This window comes from Cimex lectularius, unplaced genomic scaffold (genome assembly GCF_000648675.2).
Source record: "Cimex lectularius strain Harlan isolate CLEC.00 unplaced genomic scaffold, Clec_2.1 scaffold134, whole genome shotgun sequence".
Taxonomy (NCBI): Eukaryota; Metazoa; Arthropoda; class Insecta; order Hemiptera; family Cimicidae; genus Cimex; species Cimex lectularius.
Window position 1 is genome coordinate 1,172,879 of NW_019392747.1, and position 9,348 is coordinate 1,182,226.

A 9,348-nucleotide genomic window follows, 5' to 3' on the forward strand; every position below is an offset into this window, starting at 1 on the left:
TTAATAGTTAATTTAAAAAAAAAAAAAAAAAAAAAATAAAAAAAAAGGGCCGAAAAAATGCCGATGTTCATTCAATGTAAGTGGTGGATTATAAAGTGTCAACATCCACTCATCAAAAATTATCCGACGCCGATTTATCTCACACTTTAATATGTTAATTTGTCTTAAAACCAGTTGCATATACATATATAGGTGTTTTTTTGCAAATTCCTCCTGACTGGCGTTCAAATGTCGATGATGTGCCATGTCTAAAATATCAAACGCCCATCCGGTTTTAGCGACATTGACCATCATCCCTCGACTTGTGCAGAACGAGTCATGGCCGAATTCCGTCCACTCATCCAAATGCTTCCTTCATTCCTGAAATAATTTTAAAAAACACGATTTCAACTTAAATTTAATAGCTTCATAATCAATTTACCTATTGAAATTAAGGAGCTATCCCGGACGACACAATCGACCAAAAGAACTAAGTCACACGCATATTCACATAATATGATTACAGCAATGACACTGCAATGGATCTTAAGTAAATCAATAAAAACATGACATTCGCTGTGGAAATTATAAACTTTCACAACATAACAAGCCATCCCTGAAATATTTAAGGTAAAGAAATTTATGTCATATAGGGGGGCTTAAAATCCAAATACCCGTGAATGAGGGGTCAGAACCACTTGGCAATACCTTTTATATTATTCTCAATAAAAAAAGCATGGCCTATGGCGGGATTCAGTACCCAACCACTCGGCTTTAATCAATTTTCCTACTAGAAATTACAGATCTTAAACAACGTATTAGTTATAAAAAAATACACCAAACTGATACACTTATTTCAAAGAATAGTTAATTGATTTTGAAACAAGCTGTTAATAATTATTCAGAACTCGTGAGATGCGGTCTGGTGTAATCTGGGTTTCAGAACAACATTTTCTTTATCGTGCTAACGTTTCGATCTTTATTGGGATCATCTTCAGGGCTCAAAGTGTTTGTCTTATGTGTAATTGTGCCATTCTTGCGTGGCACTCTCAACACGACAGGCAAGAATGGCACAATTGCACAGAAAACAAACACTTTGAGCTCTGAAGATGATCCCAATAAAGATCGAAACGTTAGCACGATAAAGAAAATGTTGTTCTGAAACCCAGATTACACCAGACCGCATCTCACGATTTCTGAATAATTATCGATTAACGGTCACTAATCACCACACAAGCTGTTAATGTTCATATAATGCCAATGTATTGTAAAAAAAATTGCTTTAATACTCTACCTCTTCCTAGGGCGTCACAATTTTGGCGTCTTTGAGAAGGTAATTTCAAATGGTATATATTTATATTAAATTAATGGAGGTTTTTCAATATTTAAATTAGTCGTTTTCAATCAATTTACCCTGACGTTGCTGTGCGTTATTTTGTCAATAGTAACTTTTTTTTTTAATTCGTCAAATCAATAAAGTTGCACTAACCATGTACTCTATAAAAAAATACCTCAAGAAAGGGAACTAGCGGACACAATAAGCGACGCGAGGAAAATCAAGATTAGTAATTAAAATACTTTAATTGAATATAAAAAAATGTATACTTTTTTGCATTGCATAAATTCACTTTTTTCCACATCCTACATGTATTTGTTAAATGTAAACAATGTTTGTAAATCCCAGGCCCTGAAGATGATCTAAATCAAGATCGAAACGTTGGCACGATGAAGAAAATGTTTTTCTGAAACCTACATCGCACCAGACCTCATCTCACGATTTCTGAATAATAATTGATGAAACTATTCATTCAGAAACGTAAAAAGACACGAAAATAACGCCAACATCCGAAGAAGGTGAAAGGCCTAAAGTCAGATCGACAGCCCCAACAAAACCAGAGACGATCGAGCTACAGATTTGTCGCAGAATTCAACCCAATTTTTAACAAAAAATTCTACGCTCAATTCATTTAAAAAATTGTTAAATCAGTTAATAAATTATTTATACAAAGCCCATTTCTGGCCAGTTAAATCTCCACCTGACATAAAAAATCGATATATTCATCCTACTTTGCATACAAGATAATTGGTTCATATTCATAGATAGAAAACCAATAATAAAAAATAAGTTTTAATGGTAAAATTAATTTCTCCAATACCGAATGGCCTATTCGTTTTCATCTAACGTGGTAGGCTTTATTTTGAATAATATACGCGTAACATTTTCACCCTAGAAATGTGGTTCATACACTCATACGTTTGATGTGTGGGATGTTTGCGCTCAGAGATTAAATTCAGCCACCAACTGGGTTAAGGTTTGCATCATCCTTCTCGAGAAAATACTAGACTATTTTGTGCTGTATGGATTTATAGTTTATAGATCTTGGCCTCGTTTACATCCGATCTCCGACAGGTCAAGGCGATTAGTAACAAACATTGAAATTCACTTCGAAGTTGCTAATCTCAATAAATGCAAGTTTTAGTGATTGATTTTATATGCCTGAAGAATCCTACTTGTCCACTTTTNGGGAAAATTCAAAAGGTGTGGTTGAGATGGGAGTAGTGTTCGAGTGGATCGAGGTCACGATAGCTCAAGTGGCAGAGCAGCGGCGTATTTAACCGAAGATCGTGAGTTCGAATCTCGCTCGTGATACTGACTTTTTTATCTCAACTAAAAACCTTAATTAATTGAAAGATATTAATTGATCAAGCGGACCACGAAAACTAGTGAATTGAGTATATTATATATATTCAATTAATTAAGGTTTTTAAGTCGAGATAAAAAAGTCAGTGTCATGAGCGGGATTCGAACCCACGACCTTTCGGCTTGATGCGCTGCTACTCTACTCTTGAGCTATCGTGACTTCGATCCCCTCGGGCACTAACTTCCCATCTCAACCCCACCTTTTGAATTTGCCCTCCTTTTTGTCATTTTTGGTCAAGCGGACCACATTATATTATATATAATTTATTCTCACTATTAATTCTTCTGATAGACTGAATTTCGATCATGTGATAACTAATTACGTTGATTTACGAAAAAAGTTAACTTTATACTATCCTATATTACGTATGTGTATAGATAATTTTATATATACGTACAGTGTGGTTGAGAGAGAAAAGTAATGTCACAAGCGGGACTCGAACCCACAACCTCCATTTCTAGATATAGAGCCGATGGTTGTGGGTTCGAGTCCCGTTCATGACACTAATTATTAATCAATTTATATTACAATGATGAGTATTTAAAGCGAATTAAAATTAAGATTTTTAAAAGAAGAAAAAAAATTCAATTTATGTATTATCTATAAAAATGTTGGTGGTCATTGTTGTACTTGCAGTATTATTGTATTATTGCATTCAATACAATAGGGCACTCTCAACACGACTGGCAAGAATGGCACACTTACTCAGAAAACAAACTCTTTGAGCCCTGAAGATGATCTTAATAAAGATCGAACCGTTTGCACGATAAAGAAAATGTTTTTCTGAAACCTATATCACACCAGACCGCATCTCACGATTTCTGAATAATCAATACAATAGGTCGTTTGTTGTAGAATTTGGCAAGTCGAAGATGGAAGAATGATCTGTTTCATGTACATCTGCCAGAACCATTCTCGATGATCTTCAACCTTTTTAGAGAACATTTCAGCATTCAGAGAAGTTGTATTGTTAACTCTGGGCATTCCTTTTTGAATCAATTTCGCTCGAGTAGTACTTACACATGGAATGTTGGTGGGAGGTCGAAGGTTTCCGATAGGTCCTTGCTTCTCATTGTTTTAACTTGCAGTCTTACATGCGCCTAAATCCATTTTATTGACATTTCCGATCGATCAGCATGTTGAAAATGCTGTGGACTGTCCTTTAGTGCGTTTTCAGGACATCAGCAAGGCAATAGAGGTCTGGCTGTGCTGAAGAACACAGAACCTCTTCCTCGAACCCATTTGAAACCACTTCTATGGACATATTTATAACATGTATTTTTTTTAATTATGTCGTTTTTATTATATGCGTTCTTAGATTTCATTTGATGTAGCCGGTTGAACGAACCTGTTTTAAATATTTCCGCTATCAATTATGACGAGAGTCAATCAATTTGTGTTTCATGCTCACTTGTTTGAATAATCGTGAGCAAGTGAAATGTGTGAATCATTTCCTAATTGCCGTTCAACGTACGCGCTCCGAGAAAGATACATTTGCACGGCTTCTAACTGAAAAAAATCGACCAGGGAGAAAGAAATAAAAGTATAATAACGTTCGAGAAGGGATTGTAGGACAGTTGTGGGTGGTGCGTGCACACCGGCCCGAATTGTAAACGGACACCTAGTCAACCAAGTCAAGGGCGACGACGTTTCATCTAAAACCGAGGCACTTAAAACAAAGACCTAACTTTTGTTTTTGATTTTACTGTTCTTTTGAAAATTATACTAGTGATCAACGTACACGTGTTTTGTAGATATTATAGTTAGTAAGTATTAATCCATTTTTGTTTTAGTGGTCAATTGACCAAGTTACTTCTTTCAATTTATTTATTCTTTTTATGTAAGGTCTTGGTTGAGATAAAAAAAGTCAGTGTCACGAGCGGGATACATAAAAATAATAATTGAAATAAGCAACTTGGTCAATTAACCACTAAAATATAAATGGATTAATATGTAATAAGTAAAAGGAGCATCACTTCACCAACAGCTCACCGTGGCCACTTCATAAGTCGCTCATAATCGAATTCTGATTACTCGACATTTGAAAATGTCAAAAAGATGGAACATTCCAACGGTTGTAAGTTGAGATGGAGAGTCCGAGAGGATCGAAGTCACGATAGCTCAAGCGGTAGAGAAGCCGGTCTTGAGTTCGAATCCCGCTCGTGACACTGACTTTTTTTATCTCAACCAAGACCTTACATAAAAAGAATTGAAAGTTAGAAAGTATACTTTTCACTTGACCAGAATGAATGAACTGGTCTTCCACCAGTTTCTTTTATGATATACCAACTCTACATCTGAGTTTGAAACAGAAACAATCGCCCGGACAATCATTGGAAATAGGACACTCGTTAATAGTCAACTGTCCCATCTATGACAAAGACCAGCTGTCAATATACTTGAAGTTTATATTTGTTAAGTGTACTTGTTTCATAAAACTATTCAACCCAATTGATTCTGAGTTCTTAAACCTTCAATTTTGGGAATTCATTTGACAGGTTAAATAACAGTATAATTATCTATACCAAGGGGCGTCGGTGGCCGCAACGGTTTAGGCGTTGACATGGCGCTCATCACTGTAAGGTAAAGGTCCCGGGTTCGAATCCAGCGGCCTTGCATGCGAACCCGACATACTTTCAAATGGGTTTTTTTCAACAACACCGGCACCCTGAGGATTGATATGACCTCTGCTGTTGCGAACCCTCGTAAAAAAAGGAATGGAAGGATGTTTTTGACTCCTTGCTTACAGGGTGTATGAAGGTCGTAAGAACCCGTCTGATTGTGAGTAGCGAGTTCCGGTTCTATATTGTACCTCACATTCTATCGTTTTCAGTCCTTCCTTAGGTGCAAGTACTTCACTTTAGACTGCCTTGGGCTGTTAGTAACAGCTGACAAACATTTGGAATTTGTGCTGTTACGTTAGTAAAGTCCTAAATGATATACTAAATCTAATATATAATGTTGACGAGAAAACAAAATCGGTAGCTTCTAACATAAACAATAATTGACATCATCTTAGATGCACCTTGGTACGTTAGCAACTCTTGACTAGGTGTACAAGGATAGACGGGTCCAGTAAAATGATCTATTATTAAGTATTTCCGTAAACGCTACTGATCTTATTAGTCCGTCCACTAAGTTTATTGGCAGTAAGTAAAAGATATGGCGTTTAAATACGAACGACAAACGAAAAGATGTTAATCCGTGAATAAATCTTGGTAGTAGGTATAGTAAGTATGTTTGGGGCAGTATGTCTATTACACAACCCTGTTTTTTGAAAGTTGAAATTTGTTATTTATTGCGCCACTATTTAACATCATTCAGACGGAGCTCTAGATCTACTTGTACAGTAGAAGGTTATATTAGAATCTGCCTTAAGAGCAGTTGCATGAAGTGTAAGTTGAGAGTTACCATCCTGACAGAGAACGAAATGAACAAGAATGTAGTACAAATAAAGGAAAAAGCCAAAAACACTTCCTAAAGACAAAATTGGCTTTAATGAATTTGATAGTTATCAATAAAACACGCGATGCTTCCGTTAACTCAATTATTCTACCTTCTATTTTCACCTTAATTACTTTCATTTCCAACGGTCCCAAGGCAGATTTGCATTGCACTTTCCCGTTGTTTTAACTAATTGTAAGTTTGACTCCCGATTAGCATTTTGTAACGGTTTTTATCTGGTCGTTGCATCTCCGGACAGCTTCTTTTCCTCGGGAACCCTTTTTAAACCAATTGACACTTTTATGCCTTGTACTTTCCCTTTTCTTAAAACGGGCTTTGCATTAAACTAAATCGTCCCGAAACGAAATGGCTTCTTAGCTCCAGTTTTCTATGAGGCGGGTGAGAAATTCGGATTGCGACCTGGTACAACAAGAAATAAATAATATTCCTAGTTCCAGTTCGTGAATGTCGTCGGTAATTGGAAGACTCGGGTCTGGAAACTTATTACCGCTTCACAAGTTCACTTAAGGGAAATAATTTTTGCTTGACCTTTCAAAAAGTTGTACGTTAACAGCGAAAACGTGATTTTTTCTAACTGCGAATTATCAGCAAATAATTCATCCGGCGATAATTCACATAAAAGTGGAATAGAAGGGAGTTAATTTTTTTAAATGTAGTCAAAGTTCAACTGGAATATATTTTTTAATCTAAAAAAATCTCAATTTCAACAGAACAACTAATTTAAAAATTGTCTCCGCAAATATTCCAGCAATATATGCTAAAGGTAAAAAAATACTTGTGTTTAGTAAATTCATTTGTACTTCTGTGTGCCTTGTGATACCAATAATTCATAAGAAATAAGTTATACCAAGCCATTGATTTTTTCCACAAATGGCCAGGAGCCAACATAGGTGAGGACAACTTTGTAAATTACCAACCTATTTTATTTAAGGCCGAGTCGCGTGACAATAAACGATATAATCGATTACACCTTAACCTATGTCAATCAATATATCGATATGTATAGAGAAATTTGTATAGCTGTATAAAAGGTATTCAACATGAGAGGAACCCAATTTATCGGAGGGCTACTTTTAGTGAATATTTCAGGCCTAAGCAGATCAAAATTGAACCCAATTTCTCGATTTGTAATAGCAAAGGATAAAATCATTCAAAGACAAAACCGGAAGCGTGTATTTATTTGATTATTTTCCATAACAACTAGGTATAAAGATTAATAGTTGAATTTAAACGAAACACGATATTAATAAGTTGTTGTATACCTTCATTTACGTTGTTACCAGAATCAAATTATCCAGTAATTAAATTGGCTTTTGAAATTGTTTTCTTTGAAACAATAAATTTGAGTAAATAATTAATTATTAATGTTTTCTTCAAAGCATGGTTTTATGTCGAAAAGATCAAAGTCTGGGCAAATGCTTGCTGTAACGATGGATCGCCCGTTACATGGCCCAAGACCTGGGTTTGCATCGCTCTACTATCCACGTAGGCCTACAACGGTTTACGGCCTCGGAAGACTCGATCGAAGAGAAGGTAGAAATCTACCGCGATGTACGACTGCTAGAGACGCTCGTTTTATTGCTCCTACCGCACTACGGAACCGACCGGGAAGTTTAATCCCTGATAGCTAGTCAACGCCAAATGGTCCGTAATGTAAGGGTGAGCTCTAAACCTGACATCAGAAGGCATCGTTCGAATAGTTTAGTCTATACATCTCCCCCATCAGGTTCCCTACTATCGGTGAGGCATCGAGTAGAAAGGCGACTACTGTCTTACCGGTTTGGTTTGTGGCTATCAGATGACCGGGGCTGTGTGTGAGAAGACTTGCGGAACGCTATGCTTCATGTGCCAAGCGTGAGTCATGGACAATCAACGTCCATGCCCGTACCAGACTGATTATCATACAGAATGGATCTTTGATTGCACTAGGTACATTGAGAAAGTTCTTCTGTAAGGTGCAGTCCCATCCTCTCCATTTTTCTGGGATAATTTCGTCGTAATGCATGATAATCCTAGATCTAGCTCGAGTTGCCTCCCATAATTTGTAGGATGTAGGAATTACCACAATGAATTGGCGAGCACGTTCTCCTGACATGAACCATATGGAACACTTGTAGGATGTGGTAAAGAGACGGGTTAAACATCGTTCACCGCCTCCAACAAGCGTCGAACAGCTTCAAACAGCTCTTGTTGAAGAAATTGATCTTTTTTGTCATTTACTCGATGGCTAGAAGACTTAAGGTCCTCCGCGTGGCCGGAGGAAGATGTAGATATAGATATAGTTTCGGAGTATAGTACACTGCGCCCTTTAATCGGTATTGTAGCCCCCGTGCTCTGCCTAAAACACATCGGTGAGTCCTATTTCATCAAGAAACTTGATTAATAGGCCCGGTTTCAATGGTTGAAGCTCTTCTATGGTCACATTGTACATCCCAAAACATTTCCTCCTGCGGGCTATTGTAGCTCCGCAGTTTGTTAGTAAATGTGTTGGTGTCTCTTCTGCCTCTTTGCAGAATCTGCATGTGCCATCTTGGATTATTCCAATTTTATTTAAGTGTCCATTTAACCTGCAGTGTCCTGTTAGGAATCCTATTAGGATTCGCAGTTTGTTTCTGCTTCCATTGACACATTCTGTAATTTCTTTTCTTCCGAATTTTGTTAAGAGATTCTTGGATTGCCTGTATCCAATGAGTGAATTCCATTGTTCCTTCATTTTCTTTTTGTTCTTCTGTCTGAGATACTCGTTAATAGTGTGGGTTCCTATGCCAGAGAAGGGTTGAGGCCGGAGGAAGGAAACATTGAACTTTTTTGGCATTTACTCGCTGCCTGGAAAACTTAAAGTCCTCGGCGAAGCCGAAGGAAGAAAACATTGATCTTTTTTGGCATTTACTCGATACCTGGGAGACTTAAGGCCCTCCGCGAGCCCGTGAGGAAGCAAACATTGATCTTTTTTGGCATTTACTCGATGCCTGGAAGACTTAAAGTCCTCTGCGAAGCCGGAGTAAGCAAATATTGATCTTTTTTGCATTTATTCGATGCCTAGAAGACTTGAGAGGCAGCAATAAGCGCTATTAAGAGCAAAAGCAGGTAATAAATTGTTGTCAAGTATTAATCGTTCGCTAAATGATTTTCCTGTGTGTTGGCCGTTCTTTCAAACCATCATAAATAAATTATTTTTATTAAAACTAATGAATTTCTGATC